The 15,000-nt window shown below is 42.0% G+C and overlaps 1 protein-coding gene and 1 long non-coding RNA gene across 2 annotated transcripts in view; one reads left to right on the top strand and one right to left on the bottom strand.

Annotated features, from left to right (window-relative positions):
* The window catches only part of grik4 (glutamate receptor, ionotropic, kainate 4), a 327,283-nt gene that overhangs the window by 197,624 nt on the left and 114,659 nt on the right, over positions 1-15,000 (bottom strand). The window lies entirely within an intron of this gene.
* On the top strand, positions 10,961-12,467 carry LOC134454955 (uncharacterized). Its single transcript, XR_010035949.1, has 3 exons — positions 10,961-11,063; positions 11,584-11,639; positions 12,224-12,467. It is a non-coding gene; the product is annotated as an uncharacterized LOC134454955 (long non-coding RNA).

The following is a 15,000-nucleotide window of genomic DNA, read 5'->3' as shown; positions in this document are numbered from 1 at the left end:
AAGGTGTCCCCTCCCTATTAAAACCTAAATATCTCAGCCTCCGAAGAACATAAAAACATGAAATAAGTTGCATTTACATGCTATAACCTTTCTGTTGCACTAGAAGGTGTTCATTCAGCTCTAACGTAATATTTATCTAAACAGCTCAAATATCAAGAACCTGAATGCAACGTATATGTCGCTCCAGGACACAATAGGTTAAATGTCATCCTTGTAAGTCGCTTTGGTCAAAAGCATCTGCTAAATGTGAATGTAATGTAATTCAATGTAATTCAATGTAACATCGTATGGGTGCAATATCATGATGTGTAGCCTGCACCCCCTGCCCTGACACAAACATTTTGGGTTTACTGGAAAAACGTGAGATGGGCCCATCAGTTTCACACACTTGGAGTGCGTTACAATATGCAACCTTGCTCCCTCCACTTGTGCTTGTGGCCTCGCCCTCGCCCCGCCTCCTGGCCCCTCCTCCGTAGAGAAAACGCTAAAGTTTCCCAGCTGTCAGCCTAGCCACAACAAATTTTGAGGGACTGTTTTTCCTTCACCATCCAAATTGCAAATGAGAAAAAGACTTTGACAATTGAGCTTTTGCAAGATATTGAAATATAATGCTGCTGTCAGTGATGTCATCATGACATATCACTTCCTGGTACGAGGAAACAAGAGGCACAAGTGGAGGAGGCAAGGTCGCATATAGTAATGCACTCTTGACCTCAGTCTGTTAATGAAGGAGAAGTTAAAGGGGCACAAGGTTGCTTGCGCGGTGCCCGTGGCATGCCTGTCTCAAAATCTACACCGTAATGAATAAAGGCTGTTCAAATGAACTTGCTCTGAGATTGTTTTTCATCACGGAATGTCAGCAGTTGATACAAATCCGAATACGGTATGTAAAGCGATTTTTTTGTATGAAAAGTGTTTCCTACGACACTCGTTCGGACTGCTCTGTCAAAAACGTTGCATTCGGGGTTTTCTGACAGCAGACCGTGGAAGTGGTCGCGAGAGTCATCGTTCACTTACTAATGATTCACATAACGGTCGGCTGACAGTGATTAATCAAACTTTTAATCCTACCTGGAGCCCCTTCAAGGACACACACAAAGAAACACACACACACGCACGCACACGCTCACACTCACTGATGCAGATGGACACACACACAGACACAGGCACATAGTGTAAGTGCCCTTTTACTTGCCTTCACACACCAGATGAACACACAGACACAAGACTGAGTCAGACACTCTCTCTCTCTCACACACACACACGCTTGAGTTACTTTAAACACTAGTTACACAAACACACACCATAGATTCAGACAGACACACACACACACACACACACACATACAAACACCGACACACACATGGACACACAAACACACACACACAAATGGACACACACACACACACACACACACACACACACACACACACACACACACACACACACACACACACACACACACACACACACACACACACACACACACACACACACACACACACAAATGGACACACACACACATTAAAAACCTGTTCCACATGCTGATGTGGCTGTTGCTGCGTTGTCTCTTAATCCCGGAGGAATTGAGCATGTAATTGGATGCTCTGACTCAAGAGTGTGTGTGTGTGTGTGTGTGTGTGTGTGTGTGTGTGTGTGTGTGTGTGTGTGTGTGTGTGTGTGTGTGTGTGTGTGTGTGTGTGTGTGTGTGTGTGTGTGTGTGTGTGTGTGTGTGTGTGTGTGTGTGTGTGTGTCTGAATCTGTGGTGTGTGTTCGTGTAAGCAGTGTGTACAGTAACTCAAGCGTGTGTGGTGTGCGTGTGTGTGTGTGTGTGTGTGCGCGAGTTTCTGACTCAGTTTCGCGTCTGTGTGCTCATCTGAGTGTGAAGAACGAGAGTTAAAGGGCCCGTACAGCACGCCGGCCACTAAGACCATCACTGGCTGAAGAAAGAAAACACAAGGGATGATGGATAACAACGACGGACGAGGGGAAAAAAGAGGAGGAAAAAAAGACAAACAAAAGACAGCACAGGCACAGCTGTTTCCAGGGCAACAGGCTAGACCTGACCGTCTCATCTCACATTGCATTATATTGCACTTGGTTGATGTTTTTACCCAAAGCGACTTACAGTTATTTAGTACAGGGGTATTGGTTACAGTCCCTGGAGCAATGTGGGGTGGGTTTAGGTGCCTGGCTCAAGGGCACTTCAGCCATGGATACAGGACGCGAGGACGAGAACAGTCCTTGATATTCACGTTCCCTTAACGTGTCCGGGAGCATCGCGAGTCTGAGAGGTTCGCGTGCTGCCTTTCACATTGCACAGTCAGCGTCCACGTTCTATCCGCGGGCAGCAGCCATTCATTTTCAATAGAGCCCGTTCATTGAACGCGGACGTCCGCGCTAGGGGCCCTCATGACGATACGATTCGGTATCGATTTCTTAAATCAGGGATTCGATTTTTTCCGATACTTAAGAATTCCCCACGATACGATGCGATTCGTTTTTTTTTCAATTACTTTTCCACTACTATTGTGTTATGGAGCTAGGGCATTGCACAGGGGCCAGCGATTCAATTCTTTTTGATTCTTAAAAATGCCCCACGATACGATGCGATTGGATTAAATCTCCGGTCGATACTTCCAATACATCGATACATTTCATTGTTTTTTATTTACATCCCTAGTCCGGGCAGGACAATAGACTCGAATTCTATTTTCAAGGAGCATCGTGGACATGTCCAGTTTGAAGGATGAAGAAGAACGACTGGACGAATAGTTGAGCCGCCACAAGATTCAAGCGACAGAGAATCACTGCTGTGCAGCAAGAGCGATACGCTCGATAGAAGCGACTAGACTATGTCCGTTAAAAGCAGAATGCCAGCATTCCAACATCCCCATTGGCTGTGGCGGCTGTAACAGAATCGCATTATAGCTCTAGTCACGCGAATCATCACTACACTGCCCTACAAAGGCCAAGTGCAGTAACTACGTCAACATTGAAACTGAGAAAAATGCCTTCAAAGTGTTGGTATTAGGTTAGATATTCCAGTTACTGCATATGTTGTCATAACAGTATCTCTAAAACGGGACACATTTGGACAATAAGTCTCTGTCACAAGATACAAGAGGTGTAATATTTAACCATTTTCAGTCTAAACTCAATTTTGGCAAAATATGTGCACTTTGCGTTTGCAGGGCAGTGTAGTCGCCCGAATCGCTTGTGTCTCTCCTGTCTGCCACGACTCAATACAAGGTCAATCACTTCCGTCGCGGGAATCACTCACGACGCACTTGGTCTATTCGTGCGGTGCGTGTTGACAGATACAGTAAGTCTACGATATAGTATTGTGATGTGGAGTTGTAGTATTGTGATGTGGAGTTGTAGTATTGTGATGTCCTGCATAGTAGAAGGGCACAGTGGAGTGAGCGGTGCTAAAAGACAGGGCAGCCAAAGAGGACAGACCTCCTCTCCTCTCCTCTCCTCTCCTCTCCTCTCCTCTCCTCTCTGATCTATGACATCTATGCTTTTAAAAGCAAACTCTAGTCCAGCAATGTCCGCAAACTTTCCAATTCAATAACCTGCACCCACCTACATTGGTGAAAATGGTTTTCTGGCACGGTAGACGAAACACAGAGGTGAGATCTAAGCAGGGGCAGATCTAACTACTTTGGGGCCCCAGGTGAAATATAAACATGGGGCCCTGAAACGTCATTACACAGACATAAAATTCTTACATTTTTGTGCTTTGTATCACTCATATCTTTGATTAATTTACATAAGTGACAAATTAAGATCAAGCCCACGTTGTTGTGTGTTTACCACGACAGGTGTGCCAGTTGGGGCCCCTAGGGAGGTCAGATTTGATCGGGGGCCTTAGGCAATTGCCCAAGTTTGCCTAATGGAAAGTCCGCCTCTGGATGTAAGCTCAGATGAAACACAGAGGTGAGATGTAAGCTCAGATTAGATGCAGTGAAAAGGGCCTTACTTTGTGAGAGCTGGCCTGGTGCTCTACAGGGCCTTATACCAGCAAATGGAGCTGTCGGAACAGAATGACATTCATAGTGCTACAGTAGAATTCATGTTGTGTGCGTCTATGTTTGTGCGTGCGTGCGTGCATGTGTGTGTGTGTGTGTGTGTGTGTGTGTGTGTGTGTGTGTGTGTGTGTGTGTGTGTGCGCGTGCGTGCATGCGTGCGTGGGTGTGTGTGTGTGTGTGCCTGTGCATGCATGCATTCCATCAGTAGATCAGTTTCAGTGGACTTTACTGGCGGTTACTTTCAGACACACAGTTCACCACTTGGAGTCATATAACACACTTACACACACACTTTGGCCTACCACGGGTCCGCACTCACGGTGAGTGTGCGTGCGTGCGTGCGTGTGTGTGTGTGTGTGCGTGCGTGCGTGCGTGTGCATTACACACTGTGTAACTGAAGCATTTTTCAGTATTCTCCCTTTCTCCTCATCCTACACTGCTAGATGCTAACCCTTGGCCTGCCCTTGGGCTTGAATAATAACATTTACACAGCAGAATAAAAAAAACCTGAAAGTTTTATTGAATTGCACAATATCTCTGTTTCATTGAATTGTGCATTATCTCCTTAAGTAGATGTCTCAGCCTCGAGTCGGTATGCAAGGGGTATATCTGCTCTTCAGAATCAGGATGTCTGTATCTGTATGGCGAATGAGAACATGACCGCTGGAATAGCAAAGGGAAAGGGGTCAGTTGTCCTGGGCCCAGAGGGAGAGAGGGGGTTCTCTTAACATTGTAGGCCTATGTATTTTGGACTTGTACTTGGGTACAACAACGGAGAACAGTCTTGACCAGTCGCTCTAGGTACTCCCAGTCAAGGCTGTTCTCCATTGTTGTACCCAAGTGGTGGAACGGTCTCCCAGAGGCAGCAAGACTAAGCAGCCTTCAAGAAAAAAGTAAAGACCTTCCTCTTTCGAGAGGAGCTACTAAACTAATGCTTGAGCTGGCCTAGCCCCAGGGCAGACTCTTGACATAATGTTTAGTTTAGTTTAGTTTTGTCTAGTTTAGTTTAGTTTCAGTGTGTGTGTGTGTGTATGTGTTTGTGTGTGTGCTGTGTGTGTACTCTTTATTAATTAAAAAAACAAACAAAAAAAAACTAACCCCTCTGTAACTGCACTTGTTGTTCTGTATATTTCCTGTGCACTGATGTTGGCTTGATTATGTCCTCTTTTGAAAGTCGTTTTGGTTATAAAGCGTCTGCCAAATGCAATGTAATGCTATGTAATGTATTTGGGGGGGGGGGGGGGGTGTTGTCTTTCTGATGATTTTGTCCCAAGCCTGGTCAAAGCTGTCAGCGGCCTTGTCTGCATCTCTATGGACTTAATTAATACATGACTGCTCGTTTAGGTTTTTTTTTTTTTTTTTACGTTTTTTTTTTTTTAGAATAGAATAGGAATGGTGAAATAGTAACAAGTTACTACAGACTTGTCTGTAATGACATAGGTAGTAACATGCATTGAAATGTTGTAGTGAAGTACTTTTCAACCAACAGTGAAGTCATTGGCTTCAGGGGCTACCGTCTTTTGGGACCAAACCAGTGTATCTATTTCTACTACGCTCCAATTCACATCTCAATGAGAATCAATTTTGTAGGGCAGGAGGGCAGGGCTATTCAAATAGCAGCCCTGGGGCCAGATGCGACCCTTGGACGAGAAAGGTTCTGGCCCCCCACAAGCCCCTTGAAATCCAGGCCCCTCCAGCATGGCAAATGCCTTCTCAGATCGCTACAAAAGACTACGGCCAAAATCATCCACAGTCCACCGGGTAAATGCCCTGTATGCCATTGGAAGAGAAGTAGTGGTGCGCTCATCCAAGATGCAAGTGCAGGACAAAAAATTAAATACTATGAAAATATAGTTGGAATGTCCTCACACTGGTCCCGAAGAGCACACCGCTCGAAAACGTTCACATAGAAAAATAAAAAAAGCAAAAGAAAAACGGAAGCAGTGGACATTCCACCTTTATTTTCACTGTATGCCATAGGGCCAATCCAGCCGTGACACTCACTCATCACATATTGTCAATCCAATTCACACTTCAACAGAGTGACTCATTTGACCCTTTTGACACGTAATGGGTAGAATAACCTACAGCTTCACCTCTAGAGCGGTCCAGTCATACAACTGGTCTCCATCATCATACAATACAGTACGAGGTCCAGTCATACAACTGGTCTCCATCATACCCAGTTGTCTTACCCAATGTTGTCTAACACTTGTCTAAAACCAAGATTTGTGAAGGTGGATGCGCGCAGTGCGCAGTCGTCCCAGGTGTACTAAACTTTGTATTAGTTTTTTGCTGCTACTAAGTATTGTACCCGAAACACAATTTCGTTGCCTTTTTGACAATGACAATAAACTCTTGATTGATTGATTGATTGATTGATCATCATACAATAATACCAGGTCTGACAAAATGTAATTTTGTATGAAAGATGAGATGCTTTCACACACCCATGAACTGGATGAATGGGGATGTATAAGTTTCATATCATCATTGCTGTCAGGCAGAAAACTTGTATCTCCACTTTTCATAGTTTTTTTTTACATTTAATTTATAAATCACTATTTTAAAAAAAAAAAAAAATCGTTTCAGCATTAAAGTTGGCTATTAAATGATTTATCATACACATACTATACTTATGGAAACGGACCAGTAGTACTGATTGTTTTGTATAATGAATTAAGTCAAGTAAAGCTTTGCACAAAAAAGATCTGAAGTGTGCGGATTGTCTCCTTTTTGTACAGATAATAAATGAAGAACACATTTAAAATAATACAAAATAGTGGATATACAGTGTAAGGCTTCTAGTGGACAGTGATGCTATTGTGGCTTGAGTATGCTGTGGCTTCGGTGGGAAATGGATTAGAGTGAGACATGAGCTGAGATTAAAATGGAGGGTAAGAATGAGCCGGGGGGACAGACAAAGAGAGCCAGACCTGCAACTCAATTTGTCTTCCAGCCACCATCACAACTCATTGCCAACCAACACACACACGCGCGCATGCACGCACGCGCGCACACGCACACGCGCGCACACGCACACGCACGCATGCACGAGTGCACACCCTCAAACTCACAGAGATGTGTGCGTTGGTCATTAATCCTTGGCAGGAGAAGTAATGAGCTCTGTGTTAATTATGACAGCCCCATATGCCTCCATGCAGCACTCTCCACTGCCTCTGTCACCTGCAGATTTAATCAGGAGATCACGATGGATGGCACAGGCCACAGCCTCTCACCACAAATACACCTCTTTCCATCTCTCTCTCCCTCTCCCTCTCTCTCTCTCTCTCTCTCTCTCTCTCTCTCTCTCTCTCTCTCTCTCTTTCCCTCCCTATTTCTCTATCTGTCTCTACCATTCAGACTGACATTTTTCTCTGCCAAGTGCTTCAATTCAATTGTTTTCTAATGGAATAGAGCAACTGACAAGTGGTTTCAAGGGTGCTTTTCATATCTCTGTCTTGTCTGTTTCATTTAGTGGGTCACCACATACAGATGTAGTGACGAATGAATAGCTGGGTTTGAAATATCAGTAAATGAACTCTTTCCAAAGGGGGTCGGGCATTTTCAGCGGAGACTAGCCCAGCAGGCATCCAGATAGGCAATGAAGCATGCTGTCATTAAAATGATCCAATATGAGCCACGTTGACCTCAACAGCCAAAATGCTTTATTTATATCTTTGATAAATTGTCTTGGAGAGGTCTCTGTAGCAACATGAGGACTGATACCATTGAGCGTGAGGTCAGGCCAAAAATCACACAGCCCATCGGGCAATTGGCCTGTATGCCATATGGCCGATGCAGCCATGGGGTGAACTCTGTTGAGGCTTGAATGGTTTGGAGGTATATTAAATGTAAAACATTTGGATATCACTAATGTCATTGGAGCCAGGCCGTACCCTCCTAGTGACACAACATCTTCAGCGTTGCTTCTAGTCAGGCCAACAGCAATACACATATCATTTCTGAGCTCCCAAAAAAATCGGGAACTCCTCCCACTTTGTCGGGAAGCAAACAACCATTATCAAACCAAGGGAGGAGGGTCAACCATGGCATTTGGGAAATGTTCATTGTTATGCTCTCTTGGTCAGACCAAGTCTCGGAAGAAATTTTAAAGTCGATGATAATCAGGCTGGTGTCATTGTTCACCCCCTCCTTCGCCCCATTCGTGTTCTGAATAGAAGTGACGTCACTTCCCCCGTTTCATGGGACCTCAACAGCGTTTTTAGCCATTATCGTAGCATGTAATCCAGTTGCGCCACAAGCTCCATATATGTTGTTTCTGATATTTTTATTTATTTTTTCGTACGAACCCCCAAACTTTTTAGAAAGCTGTGTTTCTTCACATTTTTCATGCAGACGGCCGCGGAACAAAACATTGATACTTCTGCATGAATAATCTTTATCTAGCCTCTTAAACAGCATATTTGTAGCACAGCGCATATAATGACTGAGATCAGCAGATATTTACTCGCTACCATGTTGTTAGATGGTCAGCTTAGGTCCCGTGAAATGCAGAACTAAGGGGCGGGACTTTCAAGCTCTATGGGTAGGTTGGCTGGACAGTGACACCTACCATATCTCCGCTTGCCAAGGACTATAAGAGTTGTAATGTGAGGGCAAATGAAAATCCAGTACTATACTTTTTCACTGTATCAGGTGTCTCCTTGATGATTATATTTCAGATAACTATATACAGTACAGTACATGTACAGTACAGGGCAGTCATGGGTGAGCGGTTAGGGCGTCAGACTTGCATCCCAGAGGTTGCCGGTTCGACTCCCGACCCACCAGGTTGGTGGGGGGAGTAATCAACCAGTGCTCTCCCCCATCCTCCTCCATGACTGCACTGCAAAAAACGAAAATCTGTACAAGTGTAATATACTTGAATTCAGCATTTTGTTCTCATTACACTTGTTTTTGAATGTATTTTCTTGGTAAGACTGACTATTGTTAAAATTATTTGACTTGTTTCAAGAAAATTAATCTTTTTTATCCTACCTAGATAATAAAACTAGTTCTGAGCAGCTTTTTTCTTAAAATAGAACACATACTGACAGAGTCGCATTAACAATTAGACTGTGAGTACATTTTTACTTGTTTCAAGACAATAAGACAATCCAAATGAACCTGTTTTAAGAACTGGCTCGATCTCACTAAGATATTCTAGCTAATCAACTGTGATAGCATACAAATTAATAGGGCCATTGAGATTTCCATTCATGATTCATAGCTTTGACATTTCTGTTGTCTGTGCAGCATTTGGCATAGCAATTTCATGATTGTAAATCTGTATCCCATCTCAATGTGTCAAACTCTTGATATTCACAGCAAAATATACTGTAGATGAATCAATAACACATATAAGTGAAAAGTGAAAGCCCAGGGAAACTCCAACTCCCATTGTCATTACGACACAGCACTCCACAGCACACAAGTGAACACTGCACACTGCACACAATGAAATTGCATTTATGCCTCACCCGTGCAAGGGGGCAGCCCTCAGTGGCGCCCCATGGGGAGCAGTGCGGACGGTACCATGCTCAGGGTACCTCAGTCATGGAGGAGGATGGGGGGGAGCACTGGTTGATTACTCCCCCCACCAACCTGGCGGGTCGGGAGTCGAACCAGCAACCTCTGGGATGCAAGTCTGACGCCCTAACCGCTCACCCATGACTGCCCTTATATTAAAAAAAAAAATAGGGAGTCCCATTTCTGTGATTATGGTCTTTCCTAATTGTTACCAAGAAACATCCATTTCAGAGATGATATTCAAAAAATCTAATCTTTGAACTGACATATGCCTCTGACGCCTTGATACCGCTGATGTGTGGCCCAATGCTTTTTCATGAGCAAATATACTGTTTGTTTGATGGGTAGGCTACTTTCGACAATTTTGCTATGATTTTTTTTTTTAAGATTGTTTTTCGTCTTTTTTACAACTTTTTTGTAACTGACAGGACAGTTTGAGAGGTGGACAGGAGGCGAATGGGGGGAGAGATGCGGAGGGGTCGGCAAATGACCCGAACCGGGAATCGAACCCGGGTCGGCCATACGGTAGACGAGTGCCCTACCGGTTGCCCATGGCAGGGCCATTTTGCTTTGATTTACAAGACATTTGCAGACATTTTATAGGCCTAATTTAATTTAGAAATTTAGAATAAAACAAATAATGCTTTGACTCTAACCTCATGCACACGTGTCTCATCAAAGTACCCAGTGTGAAGGTAAATGTTCCATAAAATGTTGTTTAGGGGGCATGTTGTTGTTCAGGATGCTACTTTTTTAAGATGCTGCTCTGTCTCAATTTTTGTAAAGTTTCCGTCATCAGAGCAAAAAAGGTTGTGAGTTATTTCACTTAATTCTATGATAAGATGTATAGCATGGTCTGATAAAAACAAAAGTGGAAGTTATAACATCTAGATCAATATGATTTGACAAAATAAAGTGCTTCAATGCACATTTTATTTCCTGTTGCACAACTGCAACAGTAAGGGCAACAGGTTTTTTTGTGTTCATTTTTAAGGCACACTCAAAAAATGTTTCTGGGTCCTGGTAAATATTAAGAAATATGTATACATACATTTAAGGAATATTATTATAAAATGGAAAAATGATTCATTGAAATCATATAAACACCATTTGAACTGTCCGCGTATGAACTTTTAAACAAATAATCTAGGCCTAAACAAATAATGTATGCACTTGAAAAAAGCTCATAATATTAACTGACATGCACATCACACTCCAGAACAGTAGGTGGCAGTAAGAAATGAATCGCCTATTGTCGAAACACATTTTCATTGACGGTATTTATCTTCTTCCTGCTGGCACCAAGTTGTTACCTTATTGGTACAGATATATTTTACATAAATCAAAACTATATATGTGAAATTCATGCTGTAATTCAGGTGGGATAACAAACAAAAACAAAAAACACCAAAGAGTAAAACCGGAAATGGAATTACGTCACTTCCTGTTCGTCAGTTGGTCTCCTGCTTTGAAATTGAGGCAATCGTTTTCAGCCGGGTAAGTTTCACAATCCGTTTCAATCCTTGTCATCTTTGGCAATATGCTTGTATTAAGACACTATTACAGTCATTTGTGAACTATACTACGCTATTGTGATGTTTTTGGCGTTTTTGTCTGTATGGAAAGTTAAGTGATACGATTGTTAGATCATGCTGTGTGATCTGACAAGCTGTTTGTCTTGCATTCACATATACACTCTTAAACAGTAGGCTAGCTTATCTTGTGCAACATCTTCAGGAGTAAAAAAAAAAGTTGCCTTAAGGTTTATCCAGTCTGAAGTGTAAATTACTAGCATAATTATTTTAATCATAGTTTAACACCTGCTGCTGTTTAGCTTAGCAGCTAGCTATTGCTCTCTAGCTTGCTATTGCCCTGTAATGCCCCACATGTTACTCAAAATATGTATCTTATTTTTTGTAATGGGCGTCACTATTGGCCAGTCCTGAATATCACCTTTGAAAAGCCATGTTTGCCGATATTGTGAGAAAAGGTTCACCTCTGTTTTTCAACTTGACAGATGGTTGCCCCCTGTGCGAGTGGAAGATGTGACTTTGAAGACAGTCATTGTAAAAGGTAGGATTTATGTCCATGTTCAATTGTTTTACACTTTACCCTCTGCTTGAACACTTTACTTACACCAAAGCAAAATGAGGATAAACATATTTTTTAGCCAATTAGCTGTCATTTTCATGTTGGCATGGTGTCAACAGTTATTTTGTATTGTATGAAACATGGATATGGTGAAAAATATTTTAATTAACTTTTAATTTCACGCTGTCTTAAGTGGCTGTAGTCACGTTATTTACCAATATTTTTAAATGGTGACAATATTCCCCAGTCTAAAAAGTGGTGAAGATGTACCTGACTTGCTTGCCATAGACAACAAGAAGTGGTGTTTCATGCATGGTGTGGAGTTGCTTGAGGATGCAAAATCATTGGTAATCCAACAACATGCGTCAGTCAACATCTATGCAGTGACATAGGCTATTTGATATGGCAGATTATATTTGATTGAGGCTACTCCACTCTCCTTGACCCCTGGTCTCAACTTAGGTTTTACAGGAAGTCAGTCAATGCCATTGTGATGTTAGCCCTCATCTTATCTTGTAATTTCTGTTACATCAACTCCAGCACTCTAATTATGTGTTTTGTCATAGGTGCAAAAGGCTTGTCTAAGATACGCTGGCAGTCTACACCGCATGGCCTGCGTTGCTGACATTGAGTGAAGTAAGTATGGTGGTACATTATGTCATAACAGATAGTATTTAAGTGTTGATGTATGTCTGTCCTGTAGGATGTCTTTGTGGCTTGACCACAGGTGTTGCCCCACCTGCAGGCCCAGAGATAGAAAGACATAGTCACAAGTCACAGGACAGACAGGAAGCACAACACAACTGGGCCTGACAATTTTCTTGTACTGTGTCTTTGACAGGTTAATGCAGAGCTCCTGTGCCTGGCATATACTTGAGGAAGCATATTGGAGGTTGTCAAGGAGAATGGAGGCATTGCCAGAAGGAAGGTAGGATAACTCATGGCTCCAACAGCTAATGGAAACATTGTGTTTGAGTTGCAAACAATATAATGAAGTTGGGTATCAGGTATTAGAAGGTCAGACATTAGGTGTGGGAGACGCATGGCCCACCTCTAGGTTCACTGACTCTGAATTTTGAACAGTTCTGTTTATGATGTTCACAAACGATCTGCACCCCAATAAAGAGAGCACGCGATAAATGGCATCTGCATATCACTGACAAGCACACTATTAAATGCCCCGTATTAGTGGCCATGGTTGTCATTCACTAGACATCAGCATTTTTACATTTAGTGCCATTAAAGCTACATAAAAAGTGTGTGCACAGTGTTAAGCTTTCTGCATTTTCTTTTTCCACCATCAGGACTAGAGTGGCGAAGTGATCCAAAGGCAGACTGCACATCTACGTATATGGTTTGCAAGGAACATCCCGTGCCAGAGACTGTGATACAAGGCATGGAGCTGTACAGTGAACTCGGAGCATCTCTTGCGCATGTGTGATGCTCTTTGGACTCGGTTACCGGTATATACCCTCAATCTCAACTCTGTGGATTTGGATTTACAATTTTAAGTATCCAGATGAACTGAAATATATGTTCTGGTGAATTTGGAAAATATGCCCAAAAGGTTCAATCACTATAAACTACAGAAAATATGTTGGACACTGGCAATCTCAGGTTCTAAGCCATTGCATAAAAGGACAATGCATCACATTTCTATGCATATTTTTCTGTGCTGTTCTCTGATCTGAGTTGATGATTTTTTTGTCCTTATCTTAGCTCAGCATGGCATTGAGTATCATTGAGGGTTTTTTTCTAAGCATTTTCTATGCAGATTAAAAGATGAGCACTATAATGAAAGGCGTAATAACGCCTCAGTAGCACTTCATGGACACATTGATATCATAATTGAAAACATTTCTCTCTCCCTCTCCTCCCCCACTTTGGGAAAGAATCAAAGAGTCAAAAGTGCTCCTGTGGGCAGTTAATTCTAAAATGTCCATTCACAAATAACATCTTTTTCATGAATGTCTAAGTAAATAAGTGAGTAAATAGACACATACTGTTCTGTTGAGAGTATGTTTTTCGGCCAGAGATATCTGACTGCATTCAAAATGGTGGATTAACATGCAGAGGACCCCACTATTATTCATTTGCCCAAGCGATTATGACATTACTTAGAATTTGCTGGTGGTTGTAAGCATTCATGAAAAAGATGACATTTCTGAACAGGCCACATAAATGAATGTGGTACAGTACACTGATAATTTCAGGTTTTCTGTTTAATTTCTGTTTAATCATACGATTATATTGTCTAGATTTTGGTGTTTTATTATCGTTTGACTGCATGTTTGTCCAGCTGATGAAATATTAATAAAAGAAATGTTTTGACGTTCTTGTCAAGTATATTTTTCTCATACACCTAAACAAGATATTAATTCTACATGAGAAAATAAGTATTCTAGCTAAGAAAATCAGACTAGTTTTAAGACTTTAAATGAGCTGGAAACAAGTAAATTTGCCTTGTTTTAAGCGTATTGTATGCTTGTTTTGAGCAATAATTTCTTGGATGACATCTAATTCTAAGCAATAATGACTAATAAAGGAGAAGAAATTGCTTAAAATAGGAAAAAAAATCTTAACAAGCAACAGAAAAATAAGATTTTTATACTTGTTTCAAGTGTTTTTCTATGCCTACCACTTAGATATTATTTTCTTGTTTTAAGAATTCTTACCAAGTCCAATTTGCTCGCTGCACTGGCAGATTATTTTGCTCAAAATAAGCAATTTTTCACCTAAAACACTATATTTTTTGCTTATTTTTTTAGAGGGCTTTTTTGAGCATGGTACCGTCCCACCGCACTGCTCCCCATGGGGCGCCACTGAGGGCATAAATGCAATTTTGTTGTGTGCAGTGTGCAGTGTTCACTTGTGTGCTGTGGAGTGCTGTGTCACAATGACAATGGGAGTTGGAAAACATCAACAGAGTACTATACTATACATTAGCAGATTGCTTTATGCTGACCTTGGGGCCCACTCGAAATTGTCAAAATATTTTGGGGCCCACCTCTGACCCAATTAAGAATAAACTCAAATAAATCAACAACAACACACACCAAAGTATGATTATTATTTTTGGAAAATGATTTCAAGGCCCACTTGGAATACTTGCAAAAGCTCAATTGTAAACTCTTTTTCTCATTTGCAATTGGGATGGTGAATGAAAAACAGTCCCTCAAAAGTTGTTGTGGCTAGGCTGACAGCTGGGAAACTTTATCGCTTTCTCCACGGAGGAGGGGCCAGGATGCGGTTGCGAGGAAACAAGCACAAGTGGAGGAGGCAAGGCCGCGTATTGTAACGCACTCTATAGCGGGGAGTGCTAACAGGAGAGGACTAGCTCACC

The sequence above is a fragment of the Engraulis encrasicolus genome, chromosome 9, assembly GCF_034702125.1.
Source record: "Engraulis encrasicolus isolate BLACKSEA-1 chromosome 9, IST_EnEncr_1.0, whole genome shotgun sequence".
In the NCBI taxonomy this organism is placed as follows: Eukaryota; Metazoa; Chordata; class Actinopteri; order Clupeiformes; family Engraulidae; genus Engraulis; species Engraulis encrasicolus.
Note: the sequence above shows the minus strand (reverse complement) of the source record. Positions and strands in the feature narration are given on the sequence as shown.